The following is a 10,000-nucleotide window of genomic DNA, read 5'->3' as shown; positions in this document are numbered from 1 at the left end:
CTTCTTCTTCCTCCTCCTTCATTCATCTTCTTCTTCCTCCTCCTCTTTCATTCTTATTCTTCTTCCTCCTCCTCCTTCATTCTTCTTCTTCTTCCTACTCCTCCTCCTTCATTCTTCTTCTTCTTCTAAAGAGTCACCGGGCGGGGCTCCGCACAAAAAGAGCTGTTCACCAGATTCTTCCAATGCTGTCGGTGTGTGTACCCAAACCCTGGGTCTCTGCATAATGGTTTTCCCGTCTTTTATGCAATGTTGTCACTCCGTCAACGTTTGTCTTTCCCATCAATCTCGTTCTCTTAGCAGTTAACTACTCGGAGGACTGTTTTCAGCAAGGCCTCTGGATCTCGTTACGTGGCCCCACCAAACGCAGTTTTCTGTAGTAAGAGATTGATAGAGATAAAAAAACAAACAAACAAAAAAAAAAAAACGAAGATGGAAAACTTGTGCAAGGTAGGTGCAACACATCAGTCGACATTTTCTTGGTAATGAGGGGTATGTGTGTGTGTGTGTGTGTGTGGGGGGAGGGGGTTAAACACAGTCGACCAACCAACAGGAATATCGTCGGATGATTTTACACACACACCCACACACACACACAGACACACACACACACAGACACACACGCACGCAAGCGCTGTGTCTTTTTCTTAGTATCTCCTTCTCTCCCTTATCTGTCTATCTATATGTTTTGCTTTCCACTTTTGAATTATTTATGAAAGACACGATTTACGTTTCTGCAAGCTGATAACTGCTGTTTTTTTGTTTGTTTTTTTTTGTATTTTTTTTGTACGATATTCATATTTAGTTATAAATTGTTCTTTTGAAATGATCACTTGATTTGTCTCTCAACCTTTTAAAAGTTAGAATCACGATTTGAGCAAGTTGTTGGTGTTTTTTTTTTTTCTCCCTTCTTTCATTTTTTCCATTCTTTTTCTTTTTATTGTTATTGTCTTTTCATTCGCCTTCTCATTCTTCATTTTTCGTCATCTTCTTTTTTTCTTTCCTGCTTCGTTTGTTTTGCTTTTTAACTCACTCAGTACGGCCAGCCCTCTCTTCTCCTCTACACAGACCCCTCGGATGTCCAGTGGGTGTCTCAATGACCCAACCTTTAGCTTCCGTCGTTAGAATTGTGGTATTCTTTGTCAACATTCACCTCTTCAGTGTAAGAGCCTTCCGCTTGCAATATTTTAATGATGGTAACTGGGGCGAAACGCTGTTAACGTCGTCTCTTTCGCCGTTCGTATGGAGAGAGTTAATGATCAAAACTATCCTGAGTGTTATTTTGCTGAAAGGGTATGGTGTGAAGAAACTTTGCAGCTTGTCCTTTTTACCCTCAATAAAACATTTGAATTATATTTCGAGTTCCAGTCCTCCTCTGTATCTCTGTGTGTCTCGCTAGCCATTTTTTTCCCCCACACCACTACCCTCTGTTTGTCTGTCTGTATGTTTGTCTGCCTGTCTTTTGTCTTTCCCTTCCCATTTATAATAATAATAATGGTATTTATATAGCGCTGGATCTTGTGCAGAGACAAATCAAAGCGCTTTCGCACCAGTCATTCACACGCATGCATAACTCTAAAACTGGAGAAACTGAAGACAAGGAAGGGCAGGCAAGGGAGGCTATTTTGGGAAGAGGTGGGTTTTAAGGCCAGACTTGAAAGAGCTGAGTGTGGAGACTTGACGAAGCGAAAAAGGAAGTTCGTTCCAATCGCAAGGTCCAGAAACAGAGAAAGAACGGCAATCTGGGTATGCGTAAACAGAGTGGATCAGTGATGAGATCACTCTAGTGTAAAAAAACGAAACACGAGAAATGTATTTGATAATTGATAAACTCTTGTTTCAGGTAACGTCTATGTCATTTAAGTTACCTTTGACAAGTATTTGTTTACATCAGCCCTCCTCCATGGGTGGCCATGGCCTATATTGATTAAAAAAGAAAAAATCGATGTCGCCGTTCTGTCTGTCTCTCTCTCTCTCTGTATCTCTCTCTCTCTCTGTCTGCCTGTCTGTCTCTCTTTCTCTCTCTCTGTCTGTCTGTCTCTCTTTGTCTGTCTGTCTCTTTCTCCCTGTCTGTCTGTGTCTGTCTGTGTCTGTCTGTCTGTCTCTCTCTATGTCTATCTGTCTGTCTGTCTCTGTCTGTCTGTCTGTTTCTCTGTCTGTCTGTTTCTCTGTCTCTGTCTGTCTGTCTCTCTCTCTCTTTCTCTGTCTGTCTGTCTCTTTCTCTCTGTCTGTCTGTCTCTCTCTATGTCTATCTGTCTGTCTGTCTCTGTCTGTCTGTCTGTTTCTCTGTCTGTCTGTTTCTCTGTCTCTGTCTGTCTGTCTCTCTCTTTCTCTGTCTGTCTGTCTCTTTCTCTCTGTCTCTCTGTCTCTGTCTGTCTGTCTCTCTGTCTGTCTCTCTGTCTGTCTCTGTCTTTCTGTCTGTCTCTCTGTCTGTCTCTGTCTTTCTGTCTCTGTCTGTCTGTCTGTCTCTCTGTCTATCTGTCTGTCTGTCTCTGTCTGTCTCTTTCTCTCTCTCTCTCTCCCAGACCCTAATTTCTCTTTTCCTTCCCTTCCCGGCCACTCCTTCCTTTCATCCCTCTTCGTGCTCTTTATCCCCCTGTCTCTCTGTCTCTGTCTCCCGGTCTGTCTGTCTGTCTGTCTGTCTATCTGTCTGTCTGTCTCTGTCTGTCTATCTGTCTCTTTCTCTCTCTCTCTCCCAGGCCCTAATTTCTCTTTTCCTTCCCTTCCCGGCCACTCCTTCCTTTCATCCCTTTTCGTGCTCTTTATCCCCCTGTCTCTCTGTCTCTGTCTCCCGGTCTGTCTGTCTGTCTGTCTGTCTGTCTGTGTCTCTATATCTCTGTTTCCCCTCTCTCTCTCTGTCTCTCTGTCTCTTGTCTGCCTGTTAGGTCTTTCTGTCTATCTGTCTCTCCACTTGCCTCTGTCTCTGTACGTCCCTCTGTCTCTCTAGTTTGTTTTCGGTCTCTATCCTGTCTGTCTTTCTCTCTCTCTATCTGCTGTCTCTCTCTATGTCCCTCTATCTTTTTTTTTTCTCTTTCTGTCTCTGTTTCCTTCTGTCCATACGTCTGGTTTTTTGTTTGTTTGTTTGTTTGTTTTGTTTATATATGTCTCTCTCTCTGTCTCTGTCTGTCTCTCTCTCTGTCTCTCTGTCTCTGTCTCTGTCTCTGTCTCTGTCTCTCTCTCTCTCTCTCTCTCTCTATATATATATATATATATTATACATCTGTCACCCTCTCCCTCTTTCTCTCTTTCGCTTTCTCTGTCATTCACTCTTCCCACTCTCTCTCTCTCTCCCCCCCCCCCTTTTTTTTCCTAATCCCTACTTTTATCCCACCCATTCTCTTTCCAATGCCCCCTCCTCCCCCCCCCCCCTCTCTCTCTCTTACCTTAACCCCCTCCCCTTTCTGCCTCCCTCCACTACCCCCGCATCTACCACCCTCACTCCCTCCCTCTCCCTGCCTCCCCCCTCCCCCTCCCTCTCCACCCTCCCAAGTGTGAAGGGAGGGTAGAGGGTAGGAGTAAAGCTTTAACCACGTTCCCTCTTTCTCTGTCGCCCAGCCTCAAAAGCTTGGCAAGTCGACCCCAGCACCGCACCTCCCCACCACGCCCCCTCCCCTCCCCCCCCAGCCCCCCACACTACCTCTAGTCCTCTTTCCTCCCCGCAAGCACACACACACACACACACACACACACACACACACACACACACACACACACTGTTGCCCCCTCGATGTCACTTTAATCTGATTAGCATATTCATCCCCTCTTCCACCATTACCTCCACCCCCACCACTGTCTCTTAGGGGAGCAGACACAGTAGAGGGGGCATGAGGGGAGGGGGGGAGGAGTGTGGGGGTGGGGGAAGAGAGGAAGCAATTGGATTAACCATCGTTTCCATGACAACGGCACATTTCCCCTTCCCCCCTCCCCTTCCTTCTTCCCCCACCCACCCACCACCACCACTAGCAACCATCCCCTTCTCTTCCCTCCTCCCCTCCCCCCCCCCCACCCCCCTACGCCCCGCCCCCCGTGTTCTCTCTCCTCTTCCCTTTTCTTCCATTTCGCTTCCTTCTGCCCCTCTGAGTGTCACTGTCTGGTGAGGACAGGAGTTGGAAGGCGGGAGAGAGAGAGAGAGAGAGGAAAATGGGAAGAGAGAAAGGGAGAGAGAGGGGGGAGGGATGGGGAGAGGGAGAGAGATAGAGAGAGAGAGAGAGAGAGAGAGAGAGGGTGTGTGTGTGTGTGTGTGTGTGTGTGTGTGTGTGAGAGAGACAAACAGAGGCAAAGACTGAATGAATGACTGAACGAATCTTTATTTTCCAACGGTGAAGATATTAGCACTTTGGCCGACTTACACATCTGCCGTTGATCTAAGAGACACACAAACATGTGCGCATATAAATGTAGTTATACTGAATACTTAATACATGTATAATGTACGAGTATAACACAGCGTGAGAATGAGAGACAGAAAGGGAGAGGGTGGGGGGGGGGATGGAGATACAGAGACCCATTGAATCGTCTCTCAGTATATCTCTGCATCTTTCTCTGTGTGTGTGTGTGTGTGTGTCCCTCTCTCTGTGTGTCTTTCTCTCTTACGTGACAGAGGGATGGGGAGAGAGGGAGGGAGGTAGAGTGAGACAGAGACAGAGAGACTGACAGAGGGATGGGGAGAGAGATGGAGAGACAGGGGGATGGGGGGGCAGAGAAGGGATGGGGAGAAAGAAATAGAGAGGGGGAGAGGGAGGGAGACAGAGAGAGAGAAAGAGACAGATAGATAGATAGACAGACAGACAGACATTCAGAGACACAAACAAACAAATAGATAATGACAGAACAAAGAAAGAAAGCGAGAGAGAGGGGGAGAGAGAGAGAGAGAGAGAGAGAGAGAGGACAATGTGAGATAGACGGGCAGTCAGAGAGACAGACAGACAGGCAGATAGATAGATTGATATATAGATAAATAGATAGAGAGAAGAGGGGGGAAGAGAGAAATAGACATAGACAGAATGAGGAAAAGGGGGTGAGACAGAGGCAGAATGAGGGAGAGAGAAAAGGGGGTGAGGAAAAATAGACAGAGGCAGACGCAGAGAAAAAAAAAGATAATGACAGAGAGAGAGAGGTAGAGAGAGAGAGAGAGGGAGAGAGAGAGAGAGAGAGAGAGAGAGAGAGAGAGGGGAGGAAGGAGGAGGAGACGGGGAGGGGAGGCAAAGAAAGAAACAGAGAACGAGATAGAGAGAGAGAGAGAGAGAGAGAGAGAGGGGGGGTGGGGCTGGTAAGAAAGAGAAAGACGGGGAGAGGGGAGGCAGAGAAAGAAACAAGAGGGATAGACAGACAGACAGAGAGAGAGAGAGAGAGAGAGAGAGAGAGAGAGAGAGAGAGGGGGGGGGGGCAGGGGTAGAGACGAAGGCCGAGACAGAGATAAAAACAAGAACAAAGAGAGAGACAGTGCTGGGAGAGAAAAAGTGACAGAGGCGGAGACAGAGAAAGAAAAGAGAGAGAGAGAGAGAGAGAGAGAGAGAGAGAGAGAAGAAGAAGAAGAAGAAGAAGAAGAAAGGAGAGGTGGGCTATTTTGGTAGCGGAGAACGTGTGACAGTTGTAGAGGGAAATGGAGCGGGGAGGGAGTGTGGGGGGTGAGGAGGGACATAGGGGAGGCGGGGGACCGGGAGGGTTCGGGGGTGGGGGGGCTGGGGTTGGGGGGGGGGGAGGGGGCAGCTGGTGGTTTAAAGGACCAGCAACGAAGGACTTACGTGTTGCATTCCATCAGAAACAGAGTGAGAATGAGAGACAGAAAGGGAGAGGGTGGGGGGGGGGGGGGGGAGGGAGATACATAAACCCATTGAATCGTCTCTCGGTATATCTCTGCATCTTTCTGTGTGTCTGTCTGTCTCTCTCTCTGTCTCTCTCTCTCTCTCTCTCTCTTACGTGCGTGCGCATGAATAAACATATGCAACACACACACACACACACACACACACACACACACACACACACACACACACACACACACACACACACACACACACACACTCGCACACACACGCGCACATTTTTTAACTGAGTCAAGGACATCTTTCCAAACGAAACGAAGAAGACATGGATGCTTTCAGAAGAATAAGCAAGGGACATAAAAACAACAACACCACCAACAACAACAACAACAAAAACTGACAGTGCATAGCTAGCAATTGTCCGATGCCTAAAACCCACCTGTTTAAAGAGCAGTACTGTAGTTGGCTTCCGGTTCGGAAATAAAAGATGGCTTATGTTATACTTATCTGTAAATAAATTTTCCAAAACAGGAACAATAATCACATATGTTGATGCTGCTGACACAGTTAGAGCGTTCGCAATAAAAGCTATCGCTTTGTTCATTTTAGGAGATTTCTTCAATACGTTGTTTCTTCTTCACCCACCAACCTAGAACCGAAAATAGCACGTCCCAGTTCACGAAGAGAGATATTCACAAAGAGAGAGAGAGAGAGAGAGAGAGAGAGAGACAGAGACAGAGACAGAGACAGAGAGAGAGAGAAACAGCGACAGAGACAGAGAGACAGAGTGAGGAGAGAGAGAGAATGGAAGAGAGAGAATGAAATAGATAGATAGATAGATAGATAAATAGGCAAATTGAAAGGTATGTAGATAGCTAGCAAGCTAGATAGGACAGATAGACATGTTGAAAGGCAGGTAGATAGATAGACAGACAGATAGATAGATAGATAGAGAGAGAGAGAGAGAGAGAGAGAGAGAGAGAGAGAGAGAGAGAGAGAGAGAGAGAGAGAGTACCCCTTGTCTTTCAACACCTTTCATTACTGAAGTTTTAGTAGTCTTCCACCAAGTCTCTCACTCCTCTTCCAGCATTAGGCGAATCATAAACAGCTCTGGTTAATATATATATATATATATATATATATGTGTGTGTGTGTGTGTGTGTGTGTGTGTGTGTGTGTCTGACTGTTTTATGTTTTTATTTTTATATATGTGAGCAAACACCTCTTTGTAGAGAGGTGTTACTCTTTCTGGCTTTTTATTAGAAGGTGGCCGGCCATAAACAAGGAAGTGTTTGTCATGTGTGTGAACTGAAACGACTGGCTGCCTGAGTGCAAGGAGACAGGCGATCTTTTTGTAATGGTGAGCAGCAGCAGCAGCAGCAGCACGTGGTGATGGTGAAAGAAAAGGACGCCGTGGATCTGTGTCAGTGGGTCATGCGATGATATCTCCTGCCATGTCTCTGTCTGTCTGTCTATCTATCTGTCTCTGTCTCTCTGTCTATCTGTCTCTCTGTGTGTGTGTGTGTGTGTGTGTGTGTGTGTGTGTGTGTGTGTGTGTGTGTGTGAGACTATCTCTCACGTGTGCTTCTATCTCAGTCTTCTGGTCTCTCTCTAAAGCGCAGAAGGTTTATAGAATTTGAAAAAAAATACTTATTCATTCTTCTAGAGCATTAAGCTAAAAACTCGTTTATAGAATATATATATATATATATATATATATATATATATATATATATATATATATATATATATATATTGCCATGTACATCATCACCGTGTATGCATTGTTTGCCTGTTAGTTTCGTGTATGTGTTGTGCCCACACATGGGGAGTTCTTTTTGTGTTTAATCAAAATTTGCAAATGACTTTGTCTGTCTCTTCCTGTCTGTCCTTCTTTATTTCTCGCTGTCTGTCTGTCTGTATGTTTTTCTGTCTATATAGAAAAATAAACAGATAACTGAATATGACGTGTGTGTGTGTGTGTGTGTGTGTGTGTGTGTGTGTGTGTGTGTGTGTATGGTGTGCATGCGCGTGCATATGTGTGTGTGTGTGTGTATGTGTGTGCGTGTGCATGTGCGTGTGCGTGTGTTTGTCTATTTGTTTGTCTTCGCAGGGAGGCAGTCAGGCAGTTCAAACACCCAGAATCCACCATCACCGACAAGGATGGAAGCAGTTGCAAGATACACACAAACCACAATTGTAGTGGTGTAACACAGAAACGTTGAGTGGGAAGAAAATCAACGTCTTCGCGAAGCCAAAGATCAGACTACTCCACTCATGAGTTACCTCCATCTTTTTTTATATTTATATTTATTTTTATATGGAAGTGAATTCTGGTCACAGGCAACATTATGCATATATGATAGTCAGTCGTGTCCGACAATGACCGTCAGGACAGCAGAGGAGGCAACTGTTGTCCCGACTATCTGGACCAGAATAGATTATGGTGGAGAGTGTCTTGCCCAAGTTACATCCCCAGTCTCTCGGCATTGAGGGCTTTAGGATATTCGGCGTTGGGATGATACCCAAAGACCAACTAGCCCTCAATGGTGCAGCGATGAGAGCTAGTGCACTCTTGTTTCCTAGTTTGAGAATGATAGCACTTCACAAATGACTCTCTATCCTGTAAATGAAACAGCACCGAACTTCAGACAACAGTGGAGAATGAGGGGTCTTACGCATGAAACCTTACTAAACACATACTTGCCAACTAAATGAAAGTTTGCAACTAAATCTCAAAGTAACGAATGCATGAAACCTTACTTCCAGATCAGTTGGCTACTAAATCTCCCAGTTTCTTACTAAATTTCCATCACATTCGGAGGTGGCGTAAACCCCGTAGTTGACAACTATTCAGCGGAACAAGATGGCCGACGTGTACATGTGGATGCGGCAAAACAGTCGAGCGATTCGGAGAGAACGGGTGTTTAGAGATCGTAATCACCCACTGGACTTGTACAGTGTTTCACAAGTATACAACAGTTTCAGGTTTCCAAGACACATTGTTTTCGAGCTGGCTGGAGAAAGTGCGGACGAAATAGAGTTTCCAATTAGAAGGAGAGGATCGTTCACCCCCATCCTTCAAGTCTGCCTGACTGTTCGTTTTTTTACGCCACAGGCACTTTCCAGAATGTTGTGGCAGACTTGGTTGGTGTCGATTAAGCGACAGCAAGTAGAACGTCCACGCGTGTAACAAACGCAATTTACCGTTGTGTCACCGAAAGATGTTTTGCATATCTCGGAGAGATCACATCACAAAATGATGGTAGTCCCCAGTTCCGCCAAACACCATGTTAGTCAGCATTGATGATCTGCTTACAACACAAATCAAAACAAGAGAGGCAAGGCCTTCAAGACTAACTTGTGATACAATTTAAAAAAATCCAAGCTTTTTATGCATTGAGTATAATTTAAAAAAAAGTAATGTTTAAGATGAGAAAGATCGGTTTAAAGCAAATTAACTCCCTTAGCATTATTTACAGAGTAATTTCCTTTTTTTTTACTATCTGCACCAAAACGTTTGCAAAATAAATAAAACTCCCATGCTTAGCAAAAGAAGTTCCTGTTTGAACAAAAAATGATAATAATGACTGCTCTAGTTGTTGGGTCAGAATATCAGATGAAAGTGCCAAGTTTAGAGAATACAAAAAAATATAACTATAACAGTAAATGCGGTTTGCATATAATTAGGCTTCATTCTTTATTTTGTTGTGCCCATCCCAGAGGTGCAATATTGTTTTAAACAAGATGATTGGAAAAAAAACTGAATTGTTCCTATTTTTATGCCAAATTTGGTGTCAACTGACAAAGTAGTTGCAGAGAAAATGTCAATGTTAAAGTTTACCACGGACACACAGACAATCGAACACCGGGTTAAAACATAGACTCACTTTGTTTACACAAGTGAGTCAATGAAGAAACCTGTGCTACTGAACTGACATGCCACGGGGAAACATAACGGGAGGAAGACTACACCTGTCACTCCTCCACTCCTCCTCCTCGAACAACGAAACCTTGACAACACCAAGACACCTCCATTGAACAACGTGACTCTCAGTGTGCAAGCCAACAGATAAGTCAACCCTTCCTGCAGGAGGAAGGGGGCAGAATGGTTCACACGCTTATCTTCCAGTAGAGTGTCCGTGAGGCTCTGGGTTCGAATCCCGTTTTTGCCCTTTCTTCCAAGGTTGACTGTGAAATCAAACTGAGCGTTAGTTTAGTCTTTGGGATGAGACGAT

This window comes from Babylonia areolata, chromosome 20, assembly GCF_041734735.1.
Source record: "Babylonia areolata isolate BAREFJ2019XMU chromosome 20, ASM4173473v1, whole genome shotgun sequence".
In the NCBI taxonomy this organism is placed as follows: domain Eukaryota; kingdom Metazoa; phylum Mollusca; class Gastropoda; order Neogastropoda; family Buccinidae; genus Babylonia; species Babylonia areolata.
This window is presented reverse-complemented; position numbering follows the sequence as displayed.